General features: G+C 43.5%; 1 protein-coding gene across 2 annotated transcripts in view; it reads right to left on the reverse strand.

The window, feature by feature from the left end:
- The window catches only part of TRIM2 (tripartite motif containing 2), a 191,101-nt gene extending 173,579 nt beyond the window's left edge, over window positions 1-17,522 (reverse strand). Inside the window, exons 1-2 of one of the 2 annotated variants that reach the window (XM_073645276.1) lie at window positions 17,370-17,522; window positions 9,999-10,024 (exon numbers count right to left, since the gene is read on the reverse strand). The gene's annotated coding sequence lies outside the window, so the exon portion shown is untranslated. The remainder of the gene's footprint in view (window positions 1-9,998; window positions 10,025-17,369) is intronic. The other variant, XM_073645277.1, reaches the window with a different exon arrangement.
- Window positions 17,523-26,555: the final 9,033 nt, after the last annotated feature.

The following is a 26,555-nucleotide window of genomic DNA, read 5'->3' on the forward strand; positions in this document are numbered from 1 at the left end:
CTTGCAGACATTTTCCCCCAGCCCCATCATTCTCATTTTGTATACCAACCTATTATGTGGCACGCTATCGAACGCTTTTGAGAAGTCGAGATACACGACATCCACTGGTTCCCCCTGATCTACTCGAGAGCTAACCTCCTCGTAGAAGTCAATCAGGTTTGTTTGTCAGGAGCGATTCCTCATGAATCCATGTTGGTTCAGGATTAATAGATTATTAGCATCAAGATGCTCCGTAATTGCCTCTTTAATGAAGCTTTCAAAAATTTTGCCCACAACGGACGTCAGACTCACCGGCCGATAGTTTCCGGCGTCACTTTTCGCTCCCTTTTTGAATATTGGCACTACATTCGCCTGTCGCCAATCAAGTGGTACAGACCCAGTCTCAACAGAGTCCTTAAATATAAGATATAACGGTCTGTCTATCACATTACTTAGTTCCCTTAGTACCCGTGGGTGTATGCCATCAGGTCCTGGTGATTTGTTTATTTTAATGTTACTGAGGCGTTTCTGTACCCCAGCTTGGGTTAGATTTGTCATACCCAGCGGAGGATTAAGCCTGTCACCTCTCATTTCTCCTGTTAGCTCGACCTCCCTTGTGAAAGTTGTCAAAAAAAAATTATTTAATAGATTAGCTTTATCCTCATCTTTCTCTATGATTTTGCCTTCCTCACTTTTTATCGGTCCAATATTATCCGATTTAATCCTTTTACTATTTATATACGTAAAGAACAGTTTGGGATTTGATCTACTTTCCCTAGCAATACGTCTCTCTGTTTCCTCCTTCGCTATTTTTATTTGTTTTTTACAGGTTCTCGTTTTTTCCTTGTAACACATTAGTGCCTCCTTACTGTTTTCCTGTTTTAATCTCTTGAATGCCTCTTTTTTGCTATTTAACGCCCCTTTTACGTTCTTGTTCAACCATATTGGTTTCCTCTTATTTCAGGCCCTTTTATTCCCATACGGTATATATCTCTCGCACTGAGTATTCAGAATTCTTTTGAAGGTTTCCCATTTACTATTCGTATTCCTTTGATTAAGAACTTTGTCCCAGTCAATAAGTTGAAGGCTTTCTTTCAGCTGATCAAACTTCGCCCTCCTAAAGTTTAATGTTTTTGTTGTTCCCTTATTGATAACCCTACTGAAGGGCATTTTGAAGTCGATAATATTATGGTCGCTATTACCTAGGTGCCCCCCTATCTGTACCTCAGTTATTCTATCAGGCCTATTAGTCAATATTAAGTCCAACACGGCCTTCCCTCTCGTTGGTTCCTGCACTAGTTAGGAGAGATAATTATCCTTAATATTTGTCAAGAACCTTTTTCCTTTCTGAGATCTACAGGTTTCTGTTTCCCAGTCAATATCCGGGTAGTTGAAATCCCCCATTACAATCACTTCATTATGTTTTGCTACTTTGTCTATTTGTCCTAATAGCAGATTCTCATTCTCCTCTGTTATATTGGGTGGCTTATAGCAGACCCCCAGTAATATTTTATTATTATTTTTTGCCCCCTCTATCTCTACCCACATGGACTCGACCCCCTCTTCTCCCTCTCCTATATCTTCCCTTAGTCTGGGTTTTAGACATGACTTTACATATAAGCAGACTCCTCCGCCTTTCCCCTGTTTCCGGTCCCTTCTAAATAAACTATAATCTACTAAATTTACCGCCCAGTCGTAGCTATCGTCTAGCCAAGTCTCTGTTATACCTACGATGTCATACCTCTCCTCCGATATAAGCGCCTGCAGCTCATCCGCCTTTTTGGTCAGGCTTCTTGCGTTGGTCAGCATGCAAGATAAAACTTTGGGGTTATTTAGCATCCTATTGTTCTCTAACGATCTAACTGTACTATCCCCACCCTCCTCTCCACCCTCATTATATTCACTTCTCCCCTTCCCCCTTGCTTGCCTCACATCCCACCTATTTCCTTGGTTCCCCCCCCCGTCTCTAGTTTAAAAACTCCTCCAACCTATTAGCCATCTTCTTCCCCAGCACCGCTGCACCCTCCCCATTGAGGTGCAGCCCGTCCCTATGGTAGAGCCTGTAGCCGACCGCGAAGTCGGCCCAGTTCTCCATGAACCCAAACCCTTCTGCCTTGCACCAACTCTTTAGCCACTTATTCACCTCCCTAACTTCCCGTTGGCTCTCCTGTGTGGCTCGCGGGATTGGTAGTATTTCTGAGAAAACTACCTTGGAGGTCCTTGCCCTAAGCTTCCTACCTAGGTTCCTGAAATCATTTTTAAGGACCCTCCATCTACCACTCACTTTGTCATTGGTGCCGATGTGGACCATGACCGCTGGGTCTTCGCCAGCCCCACCCAGTAACCTGTCAACCCGATCCGCGATGTGCCGGACTCGAGCGCCAGGGAGGCAGCACACCGTTCGGCGATCCCGGTCTTTGTGACAGATTGCCCTGTCTGTCCCCCTAATAATAGAGTCACCCACTACCAGAACCTGTCTTGCCTGCCCTACACTTCCCCCCTCCCCCTCATTACTGGAGCATACACTCCCCCGGCGGTCAGAGGATCTGTCGTGCTCCAATAATGCCGGTTCTGAACCAGCCTTCCTATACTTCTTCCCTCTATCCCTCCTAACTGTTATCCAGCTCCCTGCCTGTTCAGCCTGCACTTCCCCTCTATGCTCCACCCCCAGTATTGACCCATTGAGTGTCTGCTCGGTGAGCAGCAAACTCCGTTCCATGTTGTCGATGCTCCTCAGTACCGCTATCTGAGCACTTAGATCCAGAATTTGGGCTTCCAAGTGCACGATATGCTCACATCTCTCGCAGCAGTATGGATCCTCGAGCGGTTGCTCACGGAATGCATACATTGCGCAAGATGTACACTGCACGGCTCCGGCCAAAATGGACGTCATTCTAAATATGGGGATACAGTCAGTATATATATACAAGTACAAAACACAATTATTTATATATAGGTGTATGGACGGGGATCAATTAGGGATGTGCAAGTGTATCAATTAGATATCGGCGGGGGATCAGTAAAGTATGGACGGGGGATCAATTAAGTATCAAGTATGGACGGGGGAATCAGATAAGTAGGTCAGGTGGATTAATTAAGTAAAAAGTAAAGTAAAGAAAGATGAAATACAGTCAGCAATTCAGTCCTAAGTCCTCCCTTCCAAACTCCCTGAATCCAAAGTCACTGAAAAACAAGTCACACACTTACTTTCGTTCGCACTTACGCTCCGGACACACGCAGCTCGTTCACACTCGCAAACTAAGAGATTTAAAGAGTTTTTTTTTTTTTTTTTTCCCTTTTCCAGCAATGTACCCTTCACCTCAATGCACTTCCAAAGGCAAGTTCATTTATTCTTGCTGCTTCCTTGAGTATTTTGTTTTGTTGTTTTTTTTTTCAAATCCACCAATCCATTTCCAGAGATATGAGCTTTTTTATTTAGTGCTAATTTTTATGGTGCTTACAAAAGGACGTAGCTCACACAATTCTCTGGGGATGTGCATTTAGACTACTCATTATCATTAATCTTTAAGCAAGATTTACCCCCTTGCTAAAGACCATAAAAATGTAGCACTAAATGAAAAGGTCCATATCTCTAAAATCATATGGCAAATTTAAAAAAATACAAGTAAAAAAACAGCAACAACAAAAAACTAGAATAGTCAGGGGAACAGGGGGAACAAAATAAGAGCAAAAACTGGTCACTTAGGACCAGGTAACAAGTCCTCTCCAAGGACTCTTGGCTTTAATATATTTTACATAAAACCTTCTCGGGACTGGATCTAGTTGTTCTCACAGATCACATAGATTCTTTGCATTTTAGGACGTCACATTGTATGGTCATCAATAGTTGCTCATAAAAATGATACTATAAGCTGGGTGTATAAGGTTTCTCCCTCTTCTTTGTATTTCATTTTATTCTGTTCTTTGTATAACAACATATCTACACCTTAATAAATCATTGCTTTAAAAAAAAGCATGAACAGTTTGCATTACTTTAAATCCTTTCTGCATTTCTCAATACGATTCAAAAAAATGTTTCTATAACTCCTGTTCCTGACTCCCATATAAGTGACATTTGGACAGATGTCACTTCATCCATTTGTTCCTACAGCCCTCTTGTGGACAAGAAGAAAAATGAATTACAAACCACTTATAAAATACAGCAATTCTCAGACCAGTCATGCAACCAAAAAAGTTGGGAAATTTGTCTTTAACTTGCTGTCACAACTTTTTTAAAACCGTGATTTTTCTGTAAAACATGGCCAAGATCGCAGACAAAAGACGTGCGACTTGCACTGAAGTCTATGGCAAGTGAGATGCACACAACTTGTGACCAGTGACTCAAATTCCAACACTTTTGGAGACAATTGTGTTTCTCTTGTACAGGTGCTTCTCACAAAATTAGAATATCCTCAAAAAGTTAATTTATTTCAGTCCTTCAATACAAAAAGTGAAACTCATATATTATATAGAGTCATTACAAACACAGTGATTTATTTCAAGTGTTTATTTCTTTTAATGTTGATGATTATGGCTTACAGCCAATAAACACTTGAAATAGATCACTCTGTTTGTAATGACTCTATATAATATATGAGTTTCACTTTTTGTATTGAAGAACTGAAATAAATAAAATTTTTGAGGATATTCTAATTTTGTGAGAAGCACTTGTATGTACAAGTCCAGGCAGTATTGGACTCCTAGAGACCATAAACAGCACCAGGTTCAGAACATTCAGAAAGAGATGGAACAGCACTCGAAAATCAGTAACTTTGCCTAAAAACATATTTATTGCAATTTTCCAGAATCATAAAGACACACTACATTTATGAATATATTTTCTTGTGAGCACAAGATTTCAGTTCACAAACTCTTCGTCAGGCAAGGGTGGTGGTATACATCAGAAAATCATGGTGGTTTCAGTGAGTTGGCATAGTAGGTGCTTTCAATTTAAGACTCCCACCTTGTAGGCTTATAGCCAGGGAGTAGGATCATTGTGATTCTGTGTCATAGTCACGGTAGGTCGCACAATCGGAAATTCTGAAATGTTGCAATTCGACATCAAAATCCTAATGTCATGTGACCCATATCGCTGTGTAGTCTGTCCTAACCCTATTAAACAATTGTTTTTCCTCCATGTTACAATGCTGGGGCACGCTGACGAGGGGTCATGCTCTAAAAAATTTTGGACAGGTGAAAAAGGCAATTTAAGCCACTTTTGCTTATTATCAAAATCAACAATCATAACAGAGCCGATATCAGATGAAAAGTTGACCTGCACGTTGGACTATCTTGGTCCTTGTCAGTTCTGAGGCTGAAAAGTCATTTATGTTGAATAACAGATCTGCATCCAATCAATGACAGCCCAATCTAGACAATAGTAAATTATAGAGATTGATCTGTCATGTTCTCCAATCCAACTCATTGAGGGCTTTGGGGGACCCCTCTCTATGACTTTCGTATGTCCTAGCAGAACATATGGAAGTGTCAAGGTTGTATCTGACATCTGATACATGCTGCCAAATCCGCTGCCAGTGACTGACAGGTCTCTATCTACATATATGCGTATCAATCCAGGGCAGAGGGCGGGGAGAAGCCGCAGAGCACATACCTGTCCGACTAGTCTACAGTGCAGCTCAGTCCCCGGCGGCTACTGAAAGTACGTTTTTCTCTGAAACGCCGCAACTTTTCAGAGTCAAACATACAGTACATGGCTCAGATTGTACAGCCAGTGCCGGACATATGCTGCCCACAGATTGGGCACCATGTATCATCTGTCAGGTTGACTTTAATATAGCATTACCTACACTACTTACAATATAAAAACAACATTGTGGTGCTAAAATAAGAATTCTATGATCCCCCCCAAAAAATGTAAGTTTACTTAGACAAAACAAGAAATGAACTGAAGCCATGTATATATCACATGCGGCTAGAAAAGCTTTCTTATGTCCACAGAATACAATATTCCCTTTGAGAGTTGTGACGTCATAGTCAGATTTACAAGCCATCAAGAGGCGAAATGTAATACCACAGCATTACAATAACAGATCAATAAAAACATTGATAGTAGTATATATTACTTATACATTACATAGGTTTACTCTGTTTATTGAGGAAATAGTTTATGGTCTAATTATTATTAAAGCCCTTAAAACACATACTTCTGCAGAAACATTTAGCAACTATCTATATAGGTGATAAATGCTGGATGAGGGGTGTGTGACCGCTGAGACCCCTACAGGTTGCTGGTATGCTGTTTCCACAAGGCCATATCTAGGTAGAGCCTGAATGTATTAGCTGTAGAGCGCGTCTTATTGCTCCATTCAAAGCCCGTGGCGCTTGAAGGAAAAGATGAGTTCTCTGCTCAGCTTTAACATGAGAGCTATAGGCTTTGAGTAGAGTGTTAGAGTCCATACTTGAAATTTGCTATGGATGCCAACCAAAATCTAGCTTTCATTTTCTGCTCTTTTTTTGTACTAAACTAACCAACTCACTGATCGAAACAAGCAATAACCATATACTTCCATTAGAAAAAGAAATATTAACATTATTTTTTTTTTTACTTTCAATGGTGGCCTACATTCTTTATTACTCCAAGAAAGGCATTTGGGCAAAAACATGTCAACCAGATTCCAAAACTATACACTTTTGCAATAGAAGCGTTTGAGTAATATATAGCATATACGCTATATGGACAAAAGTATTTGGATACTGGGACACACATCTTTATTTGGTGCCATTGTAACATGTATAAAAAACCCAGCCCCTTGCCACAGTCTGCCTTTAGACTATGTGCCCACGATGCAGAAATGCTCCGGATTTTTCCTGAGTGTTTCTGCATCTCCCTGGCAGAAAAAACGCATGCGGATTGTACATGCGGATTGTACATGCGGATTGTACATGCGGATTGTACATGCGTTTTTCCTGCCAGGGACATGCGGATGTGAAGCGTTCTTCACATGCATTTCTGCATGCGGGTTATCAAGCGCTTTCCAGGCGATTTTAGCATCACTTGGAAAGTGCATGACAACTTGGTCACACTATATAAATCCATGCAACCAGCATGGATTTATATAGTTTGACCGAAAGAATGGTAAAAAGTAAAAAATAAATCTATACCTACCTTCTGATAGCCCCCGGTATCCGTATCCCGCGGTGGTGTAAAAGGACCTTCCATGACGTCATTTAGTCATGTGACGGGTCTCGTGACCGCCGACGTCAGCAGCCGCGTAACCCGTCACATGACTAAATGACGTCATGGCAGCTCCTTCTGGACCATCACGAGCTGCCTGCAAGCCAAGACAAGCACACCGGGGGCCATCAGAAGGTAAGTATAATGTATATTTTTTTATTTTATTCTTTTTTTTTTACAGGTACTATGGTACCCGGGTCTGGATGAGAGTCTCCTCTTCTCCAGACCCGGGTACCATCCGCACATTGAACCACATGATATCCGTATGATATCCGCATGTACAGATGCAGTGATGCGGATGTCATGCGGTCCAATGCAAGTCAATGGCGGCGAAAACTCCGCGATTCCGCAAAATAATTGGTAGTGCTGCATTTTTTTCCGCAATGATAATCCGCAGCGGATATTTTCGCAGCATGTGCACAGCACATGCGGATTATCATTGGGGAACATGGCAGACCTTCTACCAAGCATTTTTTAAGCGTTTCTGCAGCGGAATTGCCGCTGCGGAAACGCTTAAAAAACGCATAATGGGCACACAGCCTTACATAGATGTCTTGAAGAATTGGTCACTTAAAAGAGCTCATTGAATTTAAGTGTAATCCTGTTTTAGGAGCCACCATTATCACAAGTCAGTTCATGAAATTTCTTCACACCTAAATATTCCATGATCAATTGTGAGTGGGTATTATTGAAAAGTGGACACGTTTAGGAATCACAGGAACTCAGCCACGAAGTGAAGACCACCAAGTGCTGAGGCGCATAGTGCATATATTTCACCAATGCTCTGCTGACTCAATAACTGCAGGGGTAAAAACCTACCCTAGCATTAAAGCATAACTGTCATTTTCATTTTTATTTCATAAATCAATAATACACATGAAAATAAGCTACTTTGTAATGGGCAGCACAGTGGCTCAGTGGTCAGCACTGTTGCTTTGCTAATGCTGGATTCCTGAGTTCCAATCCCACCAAGGACATCTCCAAGGAGTTTGTATGTTCTCCCCCGTGTTTTTATGGGTTTCCTTTGGGATTGTGAGCTCCAATGGAGACAGTGCTGATAATGTCTGTAAAGCACTGCAACATATGATGACGCTGTATAAGCATAATAATAAATATATCTTATCAGGAAAAATCTGTGTTCTGTGGACAACTCATGTTTCTCAAAGTCTGATGGACAAGTCTGGGTTTATGAATGCAGGAGAAAGTTACCTGCCTGACTATACTGTGCCAACTGTAATGTTTGGTGGAGGAAGTATAATTATATGGGCTTGTTATTCTGGGGTTTGACATTGGCCCCTTAGTTCCAGTGAAGGGAAAGCTTAATGCTTCAGCATAAAAATACATTTTGGGCAATCGTATGCTTTCAGCTTTGAAGGAACAATTTGAGGAAGACCCCTTTCTGTTCCAGCATGATTGTGCCCCAATGCACCAAGCAAGGTCCACAATGGCATGCTTGGGTGAGTTTGGTGTGGAAAAACAAGACTGGTCTGTAAAGAGCCCTGACCTCAACCCCACCAATCACCTTTGGGATGAACTAGAACAGAGATTAGTGAGCCAGGTCTTCTCGTCCAACATCACTGTCTAACCTCAGAAATGCTCTTCTGAAAGAATGGACAAAACTTCCTTCAGAAACACTCAAAAATCAGGTAGAAAGCTTTTCCAGGAACAATGGAAGTTATTATAGCTGAAAAGTGGCGACCAACTCCATACTCATTCCTATGGATTTAGATTGGGATGCCATAAAAACTCCAGCAAGTTTGCCACAAGTTTTTACGTATCTTGTGGCCACCGCTGCAGTGTCACTGCGCATGCGGTGACCGCAAGATACATTGACTGCGCACGTGCCGGGAGCCACAGATCACAGCGTGTGCGCACTGAAGCTGGTAATCACACAGCCTCAGTGCGCACGCACCGGACCAGCGGCCCGACGTGTGCAAATGCGCATGCGCCCCACTAACATAGCGCTTGCCAGGAGCAGTAGTCAAATGTCATGGGTGGCGCCAGCAGTGACTGGATGCGGTGTTGCCCATGACTGAATGAGAGACTCACACCCCTATGACTGAATACAAGTAGATAGGACAATATATATAAAATGTTAGAAAAGCATTATAATACCACCAATTTTCATGAAAACAGCTTGTTAGTGATGCACATTGCATCACTAACAACGCTATGGGGGCAGCGTACATAGCAACTAGGACGTGACAGGTTCCCTTTAACATTTCAGAAATCTCCATTGTGCATGAGAGTAATTCTGAAATTTGCAATCTGAAAAATGTGACTCCAGACTAAAGAGCAAAATAACTGTTGTGCACCCCTGAAACTTTGAGACACCCCTTGTCAATGTATGGATTTTCCCAGTGTACACAAGTCATCAAAAGCTGAAGGTTACACAAGGAAAATCAACCATGAATGTCTACACAAAGCAAAACCAACCAAATCTGCAGCAAATAAAGAAGTACTAAGCAATGGCATCCACTGGCCACAAGGTCACACAGACACAGGAGAAGCACCTTGAGAACCAGACTCGCTGATTGAGGACAATGCACATAGAGATACAGTAGACATCACTTAGAACCCTACAAACTGAAAGCTACAATGCTTACAAAGCTCCGTTCATAGACAAATTCCTTCATAAAAATATCCATCACAATATAGACAGATGACCATAGGCTCTTTTTTTTTTTGCATTTTCTCCTGCCCTCTTATTAACCATATCATTGCCACACATCCTGTCTATTAGTGCACTCACTATACAGGATACATAAATCATAGATATGCTCAGCTGGGATATGTGAAAGACATGGGAACCTTGATTACTCACATTTAGGAGACGCAAAGATCCTGTGGCTGCTCCAGAAAAAGAAGAGAGAGTTGATTTAGATGATTTAGAGTTGATTTGGAGATCTGGCTTTCTGCTAGTGAATGGGAGACTGCAGTCTGGTTACTGCTCACTTTCCCTGTGCTGAGCCCTGCATGCTGCTTGCATCCTCTGCATCTGTCAGATGTGACCTCCCTGCTGCCTCAGGGTTTCACACACATATTATGTGATGCGCAGAAATGTCCTCCACCACCTCCTGCCTGCAAATAGTGACATCAGGGAGAAGAATAATGATGGGGATCTATCAGAGATCCCAAGCTGCAGGCCACAGGGAGCTGCTACATCACACAGTAACATTAGGAGCATCATGTTGCTTTGACTGACTGATATTTTCCATTTGCCTCATCTTAGCCACACATTTGCCATTATTTTTTGTATTGTAATATCCTACAATAGGACATTATGGGTCACAGCATTCAGAATTGTGTTTAAATAAGATTGAGAGGCTTTTACTCACTATATCGAATTATCAGCATGTTGCATGATATATTTCCTTTTAATTTAGATTGCAAGCTCTTGTGAGCAGGGCTCCATTGCCTCCAATCTTGCTAAACACATTATATCAGGGATGTCAAATTCAAACACACAGGGGACCAAAATGAAAAACTTGGACAAAGTTGCAGGCCAACCAGTATACAGTATAATGGATCCGACATAGTCCTCCATACAGTATAATGGGTCCCACACAGTCCTCCATACAGTATAATGGCCCCACATAGTCCTCCATACAGTATAATGGGCCCCACACAGTCCTCCATACAGTATAATGGCACTACATAGTCCTCCATACAGTATAATAGTCCTCACATAGTCCTCCGTACAGTATAATGGGCACCACATAGTCCTCCATACAGTATAATGACCCAACTTAGTCCTCCATACAGTATAATGGGCCCCACACAGGCTTCCATACAGTATAATGGTCCCACATAGTCCTTCGCACAGTATAATGGGCCCCACACAGTCCTTCATTCAGTATAATGGGCCCCACATAGTCCTCCGTACAATATAATGGCCCCTCACAGTCCTCCACAAAATATAATGGCACCACATAGTCATCCATATAGTATAATGGCACCACATAGTCCTCCATACAGTATAATGGCACCACATCGTCCTTCATACAGTATAATGGCCCCACACAGTCCTCCATACAGTATAATGGCACTATATAGTCCTCCATACAGTATAATGAGCCCAACTTAGTCCTCCATACAGTATAATGGGCCCCACATAGTCCTCCATACAGTATAATGGGCCCCACATAGTCCTCCACACAGTATAATGGACCCCACATAGTTCTCCATACAGAATAATAGGCCCCACATAGTCCTCCATACAGTATAATGGGCCCCACACAGTCCTCCATACAGTATAATGGCCCCATATAGTCCTCCGTACAGTATAATGGGCACCACATAGTCCTTCATACAGATTAATTGCCCCACATAGTCCTCCATACAGCATAATGGGTCCCACACAGTCCTCCATACAGTATAATGGGCCCCACATAGTTCTCCATACAGTATAATGGGCCCCACATAGTGCTTCATACAGAATAATGGGCCCCACATAGTCCTCCATACAGAATAATGGGCCCCACATAGTCCTCCATACAGTATAATGGGCCCCACATAGTCCTCCACACAGTATAATGGACCCCACTTAGTTCTCCATACAGAATAATAGGCCCCACATAGTCCTCCATACAGTATAATGGGCCCCACACAGTCCTCCATACAGTATAATGGCCCCATATAGTCCTCCGTACAGTATAATGGGCACCACATAGTCCTTCATACAGATTAATTGCCCCACATAGTCCTCCATACAGCATAATGGGTCCCACACAGTCCTCCATACAGTATAATGGGCCCCACATAGTCCTCCATACAGTATAATGGGCCCCACATAGTGCTTCATACAGAATAATGGGCCCCACATAGTCCTCCATACAGAATAATGGGCCCCACATAGTCCTCCATACAGTATAATGGGCCCCACATAGTCCTCCATACAGTATAATGGGCCCCACATAGTTCTGCTTACAGTATAATGGGCCCCACATAGTCCTCCGTATAGTATTATGGACCCCACATTGCCTTCTATACAATATAATGGGCTTCACAATGTCCTCCATGCAGAATAGTGGCCCCATATAATGGTGGTGGTTCTGGTGTCGCAGGCCAAATATAATCATCCTGCGGGCCAGATTTTGCCCACGGGCCAGAGTTTGACATATATGCATTATATATAGTGTATGCGCTAAATGTACTTCATAATATAGCCCTGGTATGATTAATGAATTATCCCTGCTATCATTACATGGAAATATAAGCATTTTTACATATTATAATTTTACATAAATCTCTAAGGCTACATTCCCACGATAAGCTTTTGGTGAGTTTTTGATGTTGCAGATTTTCTGCACAACTTTTGCACTCATTAAGTAAAATAGGTTACTTTCAATTTTTCTAAAATACGCAGCGTAAAATAACAAAACTCATCGTGGGAACGTAGTCTAAAACCGTTTTCGGGCCCTCACTCTTCTTGCTATGTGTTGAAATATGTGTCAGGCTATGTGCCCACGTAGCAGATTTGATGCAGAGCGTTTTTGCCTCTCTCTGGCAGAAAAAAGCACATGCAGATTTACATGCGTTTTTTCTGCCAGAGAGAAGCATTTTTTTTAGCGTTTTCGCATGCGTTTTTCAAGCACTTTTCCAAGCAATTTTTAGCATAACTTGGAAAAGTGCTTGACAAGTTGATCACACAATATAAATCCATGCAACCGGCATGGATTTATAATTTGTGAACAACTTAGATGCTTTCAATGCTGCATTTATAGTAAAAAAAAATGAATTAAAACGTTAAAAATAAAAAAAACCCGTATATTCACCTCTCTGGCAGCCCCCGGTCTGCTCTCCGGTCTCCTCCGGTCTGCTCCCGGCCGCGTCTTCTCTCTTAAGCGTCCCGCAGTGTACTGTCAGGACCTGCGGTGACGTCAGTCAGTTGATGGTCACGCGACCATCACCTGACCGCCAATGTCAGCGGTCGCGTGACCATCAGGTGACTAAATAACATCACCACAGGTCCTGACAGTACACTGCGGGACGCTGAAGAGAGAAGACGCGGCCGTGAGCAGACCGGAGGAGACCGGGGGCCGCCGGAGAGGTGAATATACAGGTTTTGTTTATTTTTAACTTTTTTATTTCTTTTTTTCACCGCGTGGTAGCCGGGATGAAGAGGAGTTGTAGTCTCCTCTTCATCCCAGGTACCACACGCACCGCGATTACGCTGCGTTTTGCAAAGCAATGCGAATTCGGCGCGCTAATTAGCGCATCATGTGCACAGCACATCCGAATTCACATTGCTTTGCATGGCAGACTGTTTTACAAGCGTTTTCGCGGCCGTAAATACGCCGCAAAAACGCTACGTGGGTACATAGCCTTACTCTGTAATGTCTGATTTTGTCTGTACTTGTCCCCTCTGAATTGTAAAGTGCTGCACTATAGAAATAAATAAATGATATTATTATTTTAAGAAATGATCTGTTGGACTTATTAAGGCTTTGTTCAGATGTGTGCCACAGATTTGGAGCAAGGGAAGTCTGCTTATGTTTTATAAAATTTGGATTCTGTAATCCGACCTGATTATGTATGTTATGGTGTGTAAGGGTATGAAAATTCTTAATGATCGCTGTTTTTTCCAGATTACTGCGCTGCTTTGGACCTCTTCTCGCCCAAGTGACCTGAAATCAGACTAATCATATGACACAGGGGATTATGTGTGGACCGGAAGTCGCTTTATCGATGTAAGTCTATGGAGCCTCGTTCGGAGGCTCAGACTTAGGCCTCATTCAGACGTCCGTGATTTTTCACGTACACTAAAAAACAAAACGATCTTAGTGTCATCAGCGTTTTTCATCCGCTTTTTCATCAATTTTTAACATACCATGATTTTTCTTTGTCGACACACATGTGAACAGTTCCATAGATTATAGTGGCCGTGTGTTCCAACCGTGAAGAACATATATAGAACATGTACGTGAAAAATGGATGTCTGAATGAGCTCTTATACTGGAAAAGCAGCCACCGCCCCACACAGTAGACGATCTGTTAGCTGCCAAAGCTGCAGAGCAGTCGTGTGGGACCGGAGTGGCGCTGGAAACTGGAAAAGACAGCAATGGGTAAGCATTTTAATACTTACACACCGTCCGTCACATAATTAGGCTGGATTACAGAATAAACATTTTATGAGGCTTCTTTAGGATGAATGAGTCTATAGACTATAACTAAGGAAAGATGAATGTCTTTTTTTTTATTTTATTGAAAAACAAGGTTTACTCTTCTTTTTAATACTCATGATTCCTATAATCTTGAGGCTATACATTCAATAGTATAAATCGAAACTAGTAGTAAGGGCCATAAAGGACCAAGTGAAGGGAATATGTTTTTTTGGAAATGGCCAGAAATCTGTAGAAAAATTTTGATATTTCTCTGAGCTCCATGAAACTTTTGAATCCAGTTGACTTTTCACTTAAAATTGGCTAAAAATGTCTGTGTATTGCTCAAGGGTGACAATAGGAAGCAAAAATGTTACCATGGTCATGGAGATTGTCTACAAATGCTACTTATGGCTGTGCAACAATACAACTATATATGTGACAATGAAATACTTTCTTACAAGATGTCACCTAATTACAGGAGTTGTTTTATTACGGCAATGATTCCAGGATGAATAACATGAAGAACTATGTCTGTGCGGCAATATACCACATCCCATGGTCAGCTTGCTGTCACTTGGATAAAATCTTATTAGAATATATTATTTTGGAATATAAGTCTTCCTTTACATATGTTGCAGGGCTCTCTTTAAAATTATTTTTTTTTAGTTTTACAGTAGACACTTAAAAACATACAATCTTGTTTTTTGCTGGAAATGAATATGCAGTGTATCTATAGGAGGGAATAGCTGATTGTAATAGAAAATCCGAGCTGCATCGTCATGAGCAAAATTAGAAATGACAAATTGCTGGTATTATTCTGATCGTATTATGCGATGGTATTATTCTGTTCTATAAATACAAATGATGCTGTTTTTAATATTTATTGAACAAAAGGATCCTTTGACAATAGATCACATTATTAAGCAGCTATTTTATATGTCCCAACTCCTGGTAACCAAGAGTTCTTCTAAGTCTACATGCATATAGAAAAATATATATGAAATTACTATACTAGTGGGATTAAGGAATAAAAAAAACATACCCCCCCCCCCACTCCACCCACAAAATATACATGGCTATTCCTGAAAATTCAGGCTTCACTGCAGGAAACTCTAAATATTGGGGGTGTTATTTGATAGATAACTAATCAAGCAGTTTAGGAAATTTCCTCTTTGGTCAATGGACACCCGAGGCTTTTTTATTGTAATTTCCATGCAGCATTTAACTAATATGCCAGTTGAAAACGGATGGAGGAACTCATGCCATTGTTTGAAATGGGGTTTTTTCCTGAAAATCCAGCACAGGTTTCAGTCTGGGTGTCAGATAAGGCTCTGTGCCCACAATGGGTTTTTGGTGAGTTTTTGGTGCTGCGTATATTCCTTCCTTCAAAAACCCAGCGTCTTACAATTCCAGCAAAGTGGATGGGATTTATAGAAATCTTATGCCCACTGTGCTTCTTTTTGCTGAGCGTAAATTGACCTGCGGTGCGTGTTTCAATTCCACAACATGTCAATTTCTCCTGCAAGTACACTGAGTTTTATGTGCAGATTTTTCCCATAGACTTGCATTAGATGCAGAAAATCTGCAGGCAAAAAATGCATGTACGTTTTTAGTGTGTTTCCGCGGTGGAAATGCATCAAAAATGCATGTAATCCGCACCTGTCTATATCAATAAAGTTTTGTCAAACTCAAATACCAAGAAGTATCAAAAACAAAGCAGCTTTATTTAAAACATGGCATACCAGCAAGAGACAAAAACTGCAGTGTTAAAAATGCGATAAAAACGTATGCCCAAAACACACAAAACAGCGTAATGAAAAAACACAAGTAACCTAATTTACTTAATAGGTGCAGAAATGCTGCAGAAAATCAGCATAAATCAAAAACTCACCAAAAGCTCATGGTGAGAACTTAGCCTTACAATGTTTCATGTAATGTAGTAATTTGAGTCAGGACGAGCGCCTGGAACTAAATGGTAAAAAGCCTAATGGCAGCTGATGCATTTTTGCATCGGTTTGGCCATCAGTTGTGATCCATAGAGTCGCATCTGGCAAAAAAAAAATGAGCCTAATGCCACCGAGGACTGCTATTCAGCGGGAGTGCCGGGTGTCGGACCCCAAGCAATCATACATTGATGACCAATCCTATGGATAGCTCATCAATGATAAAGAAGTGGACAACCTCTTTATTGAAAACAGCTTTGACTGCTGTAAATAAGCTACACTGGTAGGCACATGATTAAATAAGTAATACGTTATTGTCAACATAAGGACCTACCTCTTAACATGTTAGTTACCACTGAAGTGTTGTATTAATGTTACAACAGGATTTCTTGTGTCTTTAAAGAAGTTGTCCACTACTTTTACACTGATGCCCTATCCATAGGCTAGTGCATCAATGTATGATCGGCCGGGGTCCCGCACGCGGCACCCCCGTTGATCAGCTGTTATCAGTGCCGGCAGGAAGTACTCAACTGCGGGGCTACGCCGACAAGTGGTAGTGGCCGCCACCGTGTACTGCAGATCCGCCTCTCATTCAATTGAATAGGAAGCGGATGTGCAGTACACCGCAGTAGCCACTACCACTCGACGGCGGAGCCCCGCAGGTGAGCACTTCCGGCCGGCAGCCGACGGCACCGATAACAGCTGATCGGCGGGGTGCCCTACGGATAGGGCATCAATGTAAAAGTAGTGGACAACTTCTTTAATTCATATCAATTGATTAAAATATTAAAATAAGCAAAATATGCAGAAAAATAAATAAACATTATTCTTTGAAAGTGAATATTAAGCCATGCGAAAATGTTTGCTTCATCTTTTTATGTAAAATAATATGAATTTTATTTTTAAATGACTTGGAAACAGAACTTCAGAATATAGGAAGATTAAGACAACAAATCACAACTAAATCTAGATATGTGACTACATAGCATTTATGTGTACAAGTAATAAACACTAACACACATAAAACTGCACACATATATATATATATATACCATGCAGCGTATACATACAGCACATAGACATAACATCAGAGCATATCTTAGTATTGTAGCAATTCATAATATGCAGAAAATGAAGCATATTTACCGTTAGCTACAAAGTAAGCACTATAAAGCGAAATCCAGAGTACAGGTGCCTGCGTTCTGGAGATCTCATAAGGAAAGGTCTGTAGTCTAATTCATATAAAAATGAGGACAGATAAACTTTCCTTTCATCGAGGAGAACATTACATATTCAGTGCTCTGCAGCCGTCTGCTCTGCCCCCTGAAAAAGCACCTAATAGCATGGCTGGCCTGCCTTAGTGACATCCAATCCCGCTTGTGCGCCTCATCAGACATGTAGCCATTCTCATTGCCATTCACCTCATTTCCCTCTAAGGCACCTATCTCAGTAGGAAATTGTTTCCACGGAAACTGCAGAAGGAGATTTCCCCCGCCCCCTAGAAACTATTGCCATGGAAACAGAGCATAATACATGTGATCTATACTGTTGCCATACTCTATACGCACATATAATATATATAATAATATATGTATCGTGTGTGTGTGTGTATATATATATATATATATATATATATATATATATATATATATATACACTCACTGCTCAAAAAAATAAAGGGAACACTTAAACAACAGAATATAACTCCAAGTAACTCAAACTTCTGTGAAATCAAACTGTCCACTTAGGAAGCAACACTGATTGACAACCAATTTCACATGCTGTTGTGCAAATGGAATAGGGAATAGATGGAAATTATTGGCAATTATCCAGACACCCTCAATAAAGGAGTGGTTCTGCAGGTGGGGACCACAGACCACATCTCAGTACCAATGCTTTCTGGCTGATGTTTTGGTCACTTTTGAATGTTGGTTGTGCTTTCACACTCGTGGTAGCATGAGACGGACTCTACAACCCACAGAAGTTGCTCAGGTAGTGCAGCTCATCCAGGATGGCACATCAATGCGAGCTGTGGCAAGAAGGTTTTCTGTGTCTGTCAGCGTAGTGTCCAGAGGCTGGAGGCGCTACCAGGAAACAGGCCAGTACACCTGGAGACGTGGAGGGGGTTGTAGGAGGGCAACAACCCAGCAGCAGGACCGCTACCTCCACCTTTGTGCAAGGAGGAAAAGGATGAGCACTGCCAGAGCCCTGCAAAATGACCTCCAGCAGGCCACAAATGTGCATGTGTCTGCACAAATGGTTAGAAACCGACTCCATCAGGGTGGTATGAGGGCCCGACGTCCACAGATGGGGGTTGTGCTCACAGCCCAACACCGCGCAGGACGCTTGGCATTTGCCGCAGAACACCAGGATTGGCAAAGTCGCCACTGGCACCCTGTACTCTTCACAGATGAAAGCAGGTTCACACTGAGCACATGTGACAGACGTGACAGAGTCTGGAGACGCCGTGGAGAGCGATCTGCTGCCTGCAACATCCTTCAGCTTGACCAGTTTGGCAGTGGGTCAGTAATGGTGTGGGGTGGCATTTCTTTGGAGGGCCGCACAGCCCTCCATGTGCTCACCAGAGGTAACCTGACTGCCAATAGGTACCGAGATGAGATCCTCAGACCCCTTGTGAGACTATATGCTGGTGCGGTTGGCCCTGGGTTCCTCCTAATGCAGGACAATGCCAGACCTCATGTGGCTGGAGTGTGTCAGCAGTTCCTGCAAGATGAAGGCATTGAAGCTATGGACTGGCCCGCCCGTTCCCCAGACCTGAATCTGATTGAGCACATCTTGGACATCATGTCTCGCTCCATCCACCAGCGTCACGTTGCACCACAGACTGTCCAGGAGTTGGCGGATGCTTTAGTCCAGGTCTGGGAGGAGATCCCACAGGAGACCATCCGCAACCTCATCAGGAGCATGCCCAGGCGTTGTAGGGAGGTCATACAGGCACGTGGAGGCCACACACAATACTGAGCCTCATTTTGACTTGTTTTAAGGACATTATATCAAAGTTGGATCAGCCTGTAGTGTGTTTTTGCACTTTAATTTTGGGGGTGACTCTAAATCCAGGCCTCCATTGGTTAATAAATTTGATTTCCATTGATGATTTTTGTGTGATTTTGTTGTCAGCACATTCAACTTTGTAGAGAACAAAGTATTCAATGAGAATATTTTATTCATTCAGATCTAGGATGTGTTATTTGAGTGTTCCCTTTATTTTTTGGGGCAGTGTATATATATATATATATATATATATATATATATATATATATATATATTATATTATATATAGTACTGTGCAAAAGTTTTAGGCAGGTGTGGAAAAAGTGCTGCAAAGCAAGAATGCTTTCAAATATAGTAGTGTTAGGCTATGTGCCCACGTTGCATTTATGAAGCAGAAAATTTCTGCTGCATAAATGCAAGTCCTCTCCCGGAAAAACGCATGCGGAATTCCGCATGCGTTTATCGCGCATTTTTCGCGCGTTTATCACGCGTTTTCCACATGCGGAATTGCCTTGCGTTTTTTATGCATTGGACAAAGGCAATTCCGCTTGCGGAAATGCAAAATTAAATGACATGCTGCGGATTTTTGAACGCGGCATAAACGCTGCGGAAAAATCCGCAGCATGTGCATAGAACTTGCGGAATCCCATTGGGGACCATGGGGTGCGGATATACATGCGTTTTTCAAGTGTTTACGCTGCGGAAATTCCGCAGCATATACGCTTGAAAATTGCTACGTGGGCACACAGCCTTAAACATTTATTTCTTAGCTATTAACAAAATGCAAGGTGAATTAACAAAAGAGAAATCTAAATCGAACAATATTTGGTGTAGCCACACTTTACCTTCAAAAGAGCATCAAAGCAACCATTCTTTTAGATACACTTGCACACAGTTTTCAATGGAACTCAGTAGGGAAGTTGTTCCTAACATCTTGGAGAACTAACCACAAATCTTCTGTGGATGTCAGCTTGTACAAATCCTTCTGTCTCTTCATGTAATCTTTTGTTCTTCATTATACTAAAAACAGTTATTAATGACATTGGCTGTATGTTTGGGGTCGTTGTCCTGCTGCAGAATACATTTGGAGTCAATCGGACCTCTCCCTGGTGGTATTGTACGATGGATTTGTATCTATCTGCACTTCTCAGTATTGAGGACACCATTAGTCCTGACCAAATGCCCATCTCCATTTGCTGAAATGTCACCCCAAAATTATAAGGAATCTCCATCATACTTTACTGTTTCTGCAGACAGAAGTATGTACTGTTCTCCAGCCTTTTGGTGAACAAATTGTTTTGTTCTACATCCAAATATTTAACATTTTAACTCATCAGTCCAGAGAACCTGGTACCATGTTTCTGCACCTCAGTTCCCATATTTTCATACATAGTTGAGTCGCTTGTCTTTGTTTCCATGTTGAATGTATGGTTTTTGGTTACAGCCCTTCCATGAAAACCAATTCTGGACAGACTTCTTCAAACAGTTGACTGTTTATCTGGAAAAGAAAAGGTGAGCGCTACCATAACCTTGTATGTAATCATGCCAACAATAAAGCATCCTGAGCAGGGGCGGACACTGACAGCTTGGGGCCCTGTGCAAGAAATGTGTTTGGGCCCCCTCCTTTTATGGCAACCAAGCTACAGATCTATAACATAACCAGGGATGTGTCCTTCTGTCTGAAGCCTCTATAGACTGCGCATGAGCAGTGTGGCCTGATCAGTAGTACACATTCAACGTTCAGAGGTGATAGGGAGGACGAGGATGGAGGAGTGTGGCGCCGGATCGCGGTATGCGTAGGTGCTGACCGCATACCGTGATCTCTGGCGCCATGAGGACATACCGCGATCTCCAGCAAGGCTGGAGGAGGAGTGTGGCACCAGAGTCAGCGCCTTCGCATAGCGCAATCTCCGGCGCCATTTTGTTGAAGACAAACGCACAAAATACGTTATTTAAATAAAATGGCGCCGGAATCAGCACACGCTGATTCCGGCGCCATTTTATTTAAATAACGCAGACAACGCGCTGCAGGGGAGTGGGGAAAAGGTGAGTAGGAGTGTTTTTTTTGTATGCATGGATGGATGAAACAACAGCAGAGCAGGCAGGATGGGCAGTATATAATAGGATAGGGGAACATATACCAGGATGGGGGAGCATATACCAGGATAGATGACCAGGATGGGGGAGCATATACCAGGATGGGGGAGCATATAATAGGATGGGGGACCAGGATAGGGGAGCATATACCAGGATGGAGGACCAGAATGAGGGAGCATTCGGTTTCACTCATGGGGTTGGGGGCAGCGCCAGTTCAGTCATTCCTCTGAGAATACAGAGTGTCCACTGTAACCATGCCCCCGGCCCTGACTAACAGCCGGCCTCAAAGTAGAGCCAGTGTCAGTCAGTGTCGGGGGCGCAGTTACAGCAGCCGCTCTGTACACTCAAACTGCATGTCTTGGGTGAAGGCGGCTGTAAGAATGGAACAGCGGTCAGACAAAATGGAGGATCTAATCAAGCACCTGGTCCAAAGCCAGCAGCAGCACCTACAGCACCAGCAGCGCCTCCAGCACCAGCACCAGCAACAGCTGCAACAGCAACAGCTGGCATGACAGGAGACAAGTGAGCTGCTGATGTAACAGAACAGCAGCAGCAGATTGATTTACTCACAGAGGCAGTTCGTGGCATGGCAGCGGCTCCAACTCCAATGTCAGCTGATGATTTCTTTGTCTGGAAGGGAGTGAGGAGAGCCTTGCAGAAAATGACCGCGGGTGACGACAAAGAGGCCTTTTTAAACATTTTTGAAAGGGTCGTCGATAGGGAGAAACTCCCACCAGAGCAGTGGGCGTCCTGGCACCAAACTTAAAGGGGGAGCCACAAAAGGCCTACTATGATTTAGCCTTACAAGATGGCAAAGAATATGAAAAATTGAAAACAGAAATTTTGGCACGTTTGGGGGTGACAATGTCTGTCAGGCACAACGGGTCCACCTGGGCATATCACCGTGACAAACCCCCTCTCTCCCAAATGTTTGATCTGCTGCACCTCATTCAAAAGTGGTTACATCCGGAGTCCTCTACAACAGCGCAGATGGTAGAGCGAGTTGTAATGGACCGGTTTGTGCACTCCCTTCCAAGCCCGATGCAGACTTGGGGTGCCAAGAACGCTGATGACTTGGTCAGACTGGTCGAAAGGTATCAGGGGGTCGACGGGTCCGTGGGGAGGCAACCCATTCCACACTGGGGGTGGAGGTTAAAAAGGGGGTGGGGAATCCAAAGTCCAAGGAGGTGGCAAAGGTGGGATGTCATTTGCTGGAGATCATTGTCCCCTGAGCAAATGGACTGTAGCATGGGATGCTGGTGTTCATTCTATGCATATCCAGCTTGCATTGTGGACTGTCCACTCGGCAAGGAACCCCAAGCTTGTCCTGTAAAAGTGAATGGCCTGCAAATGACTGGACCACACTCCCTTTTCAATTGAAGGTTGGCGTCCGCTGCATTCATGGGGATACTAAAGACTATCCGGTGGCCAGAGTGGTCATTGACACGGCCCAAAGTACTGAGTCCCATGAGGTCAGCATTGTCCAGCATTTATTGCACCCAATTATTGTAGGTCAGGACCTTGTGTTGTTTTGGGACTTATGGGGGAGGGGCGGAGACCTTGATTGCTCGGTTAAGAAACGGGTTAGCTCTAAAAAAGTCTCACCAACCCCAGAGTCTGACGAGTTTCACTTCTGTGTTATGGGTGAAGAGGAGAAGAGAGTATCCTCACATGAGGCAAACATTCTTGAGATAGGGGTGACCATAGAAAATTTTGGGTTCACCCAACATAGGGACCTAACGCTAAAAGAGGCGTTCAATAAGTTAACCGTTATAAATAGCATAACACAGGAGTCTGGGATTGCCACCAGGTTTCCCTATTTAATGTTGAGTGGGGACTTATTGTACCGGGTTACTAAGGTGTAAAGTTCTGGATTGGAGATATGCAGCACTGAGATTGTTAGCTCCAGTAATATAAACATAGAAAAAATATTCCAGCACACAAAGTGATGAGAGGGGTTAATCAGCCAAGTTTAGTGTTAAGGTGATTAAACACCTGTAGAGAGGGAAGAGTTCAGAGGATAAATTCCCAGCCTTTTAGAGCATTTGGTGTGGGGTAGGTCTGTAGGCACAAGCTCTGGAGCTTGATGGTCATGTGAAGGAAAGCTAAACCTTGGATTGTTTGTCCCTGAAGCGGGTGGTTACCCATAGCAACAAGGACTGTGCCATATGTTATGTTTTGTTTTTCCTGTTAGGCCGGGAAGGCAGTGTTTGTTTTGCTAACATTGTCATGGTTTATGCAGTACTCTTAATAAACCATCAGAAGATTTAAAGAGACAGTGTTCCTGTGTCTACCTCTATGTGCAGCCAAGTGAACCAATCTACCACAATATAAAGTCCTGCTCATCATTATTGGCACCCATGAAGTTTAGGTATATAATGTGGAATATCTCCTGAAAAAAATTAATCAAGTGAAACAGTTTTTTCTATAGAGCACTCTTGTTAAATACAAAAGAAGAAATGATAAACAATAATTTAAACCAAAAAACAATGGGAGGGCAAAATAGAAAAACCTAAAGCTTGCTGTGACACTAGTATTGGCACCTTTTACATTAATTTAATATGGAAACACATTTTGACTCGCCTGTGGTAAATCACAAAAGAGATTCAACTCTGATTAATTGTTGGTGCCCATGTCACATGAATTAGCCAACGAATGATGACTTCAGTGTTTTAAAAAGCCACATGGTAGGCCCTGTTTCTTTGTCACAATGGTCAAGACAAAGGAGCTGTCTGAGGACATCAGAACTGCTATTATTAGCAAACACAAGACTTCCAAAGGGTATAAGGCAATCTCCAAAGACCTTGGTATCCCAGTTTCAAAAGTGCGTAATGTTGTTAAGAAGTTTTCCAAGCATGGAACCTTCAAGAACTTCCCTGGACGTGGGGGAAAGAGGAAAATTGACAAGAGATGTCTCTGAAGGTTGGTGCGAATGGTGGAAAAAACAGCACATCAAACATCCAAAGACCTGAAGGCCAACCTGGAACCGTCTGGAGTCATGGTTTCAACAAGTACCATATGCCACACACTATGCCAAGCAGAGCTTTATGGGCCAAAGTCAAGGAAGAAACCATTGCTGAAGAAAAGACATAAAAAGAACAACTAATCTTTGCCAAAGAGTACCTTAACAAACCAAAATCCTTCTGGGAAAATGTTCTGTGGACAGGTGAAACAAAAATAGAGCTTTTTCGCAACGCATAGCAACAGTTTGTTTACAGACAGTGCAATGGAGCTTATAAGGAAAAGAACACCTTACCAAGAGTTAAGGATGGTGGAGGATCCATATTGGGGTTGCTTTGCTGCATCCGATACTGGAGGCCTTGACCGTATCACAGGAATCATGAAATCAGAGAGTCATCAAGCGATTTCAGAGCGCAATGTCCTTCTCAGTGTAAGAAAACTTGGATTAAGTCGAAGATCATGGGTTCTCCAGCAAAGCAATGACCCAAAGCACACTGTAACATCCCTGGCGGCGTGCTTGCATAGTGCACCACCTACCACTATGCAAGACTGCAATCTTACCTGTCAGTCCAGCCTGCAAACCTTGCTCCAGTTCATGCTGTGTGCATGTCTCTTTTCAGATTGCTTAGGGCGGCGGCCCAGTTACTTCCTGATTCTTATAGTTGCTGTGGGCGCACTCCTAATGCGTCCCCAGCCTATTGCTGTGAGTCACTGGATATTTAAACCCCCTCCACCCAGAAGGAGGTGCCTGAGCAACACCTTCACTCAGTTTGTATTTGCAACTGAATTGCCAGGTCCTGTCCTGTATCTTGTCTGTTTCTGCCACCCTGGGGGCTGCATATCCAGACCTGTTATCTCTGACTTCTAGTCTGTTTCCACCACTCTGGGGGCTGCATACCCAGACCTGTTATCTCTGACTTCTTGCCTGTTTCCGCCACTCTGGGGGCTGCATACCCAGACCTGTTATCTCTGACTTCTAGTCTGTTTCCGCCACTCTGGGGGCTGTATACCCAGGCCTGTTACCTGTGACTTCTAGTCTGTTTCCGCCACTCTGGGGGCTGTATAACCAGTCTCGTTCTTGTATCTCATTGCAGTAGCAGTTCCTGTCTGAACTGTATCCTAGCCTGTTACCTGTTTGTCTCTATGTCCGTACCTTCCCTTTTCCTGCAGCATCTGAACCTGCACCTAACTCCAACTCGTTGTCTCTGTACTTCTGTTTGTGAGTTTTGTGTCCACTCGCTACTTCATAGTAAGTACCTTGTGTGTATCTGGTTCTGCTTGTCCCTTTTCCCTTCCTCCGTATCTTCCTCCTGTGTTCTAGCCATCTTCCTGTATTTTCCAGTCTGTTCCATGTGAACAGAGCGCTGTCCTCTCTGCCTGCACCATCAGCCCTGTTCGGCTCTGCTTGCTCACCATGCCAGCGGTTTCTCTCTGCTCTGACTTGCCCACCGCTCTGGCGGCTTCTCTCTGCTCTGCCTTGCTCACTGCGCAAGCGGTTTCTCTCTGGTCTGCCTTGCCCACCGCTCCGGCAGCTTCTCTCTGCTCTGCCTTGCCCACTGCTCCGGCGGTTCCGCTCTGCTCTGCCTTGTCCACCGCACCTGCGGTTTCGCTCTGCTCTGCCTTGTCCACTGCACCTGTGGTTTCGCTCCGCTCTGCTTGCTCACCGCACCAGCAGTTCCTCTCTGCTCTGCCTTGTCCTCCGCTCCGGCGGTTTCGCTTTACTCTGCTTGTCTACCGCATCTGCGGCTCTGTACCTGTCTCCCAGTACTGGACCCTATCCAGCCTGCGCTCCAACCTGCTAGTACCTCCCTGTCTGCACTCCAGCCCTGCTTGCCAGTATCTCCCTGTCTGCACTCCAGCCGTGCTTGCCAGAGCCCACCTGTCTGCATACCAGCAGTGCTTGCCAGTGCCCACCTGTCTGCATACCAGCCGTGCTTGCCAGTGCCCACCTGTCTGCATAACAGCCGTACTTGCCAGTACCCACCTATCTGCATACCAGCCGTACTTGCCAATACACACCTGCCTGTATGCCAGTCTGACCTGCCTGTTCCTGCATTCCCCGGTGTGGGTCAACAACTGTGACCGGGGTCTGACCTGGAGTAGCACCTGGTCCCTCTGCGCGGTTCCTCCTTGGTTCACGGAGTCGACTAAGCCGCCGTGCGACCTTGATCGGATCATGTTGATACTTAGTTACGCCCCTCCAGGCACTCCTCGGTTCATGGTACAGTGGGATCACTAATCGCGCTCACGCCAGTCAGTCCG

This window comes from Phyllobates terribilis, unplaced genomic scaffold (genome assembly GCF_046119375.1).
Source record: "Phyllobates terribilis strain yellow unplaced genomic scaffold, ASM4611937v1 Scaffold_1__5_contigs__length_1240528914, whole genome shotgun sequence".
NCBI classification, from domain to species: Eukaryota; Metazoa; Chordata; class Amphibia; order Anura; family Dendrobatidae; genus Phyllobates; species Phyllobates terribilis.